At 39.8% G+C, this 332-nt stretch overlaps 1 protein-coding gene and 1 long non-coding RNA gene across 5 annotated transcripts in view; one reads left to right on the forward strand and one right to left on the reverse strand.

Annotated features, from left to right (window-relative positions):
- Nucleotides 1–332, reverse strand: part of cdh23 (cadherin-related 23) — a 196641-nt gene that overhangs the window by 97804 nt on the left and 98505 nt on the right. The gene's annotated exons all lie outside the window — the stretch shown is intronic.
- LOC116693350 (uncharacterized) overlaps nucleotides 1–332 on the forward strand; it is a 15306-nt gene that overhangs the window by 33 nt on the left and 14941 nt on the right. The gene's annotated exons all lie outside the window — the stretch shown is intronic.

The following is a 332-nucleotide window of genomic DNA, read 5'->3' on the forward strand; positions in this document are numbered from 1 at the left end:
GTCCAAAGAGGTTCGAGTCTGAGTCAAGACCGAGTCCAGAGAGGTTCGAGACCGAGTCAAGACCGAGTCCAGGACAGAAAAAAAGGTCTTATGCATGACAGTATCAAGACAATCCATTTGGGTTATTTGTTGATATAAAAGCAAAAACAGTGTCAGAACACCCAGGATTTATGAGTATAGCCATTCCCCTTGATATCATATGGTGATAACTCATAATAGCTACATAGACAATACTGCTACAGTAGCACTAGTACTGAGAATTAGAACTGATACTACTACAGTAGTACTAGTACTGAGCATTTGAGAAACTAAATGACAACATAGCTTCACTC

The sequence above is a fragment of the Etheostoma spectabile genome, chromosome 8, assembly GCF_008692095.1.
Source record: "Etheostoma spectabile isolate EspeVRDwgs_2016 chromosome 8, UIUC_Espe_1.0, whole genome shotgun sequence".
NCBI lineage: Eukaryota > Metazoa > Chordata > Actinopteri > Perciformes > Percidae > Etheostoma > Etheostoma spectabile.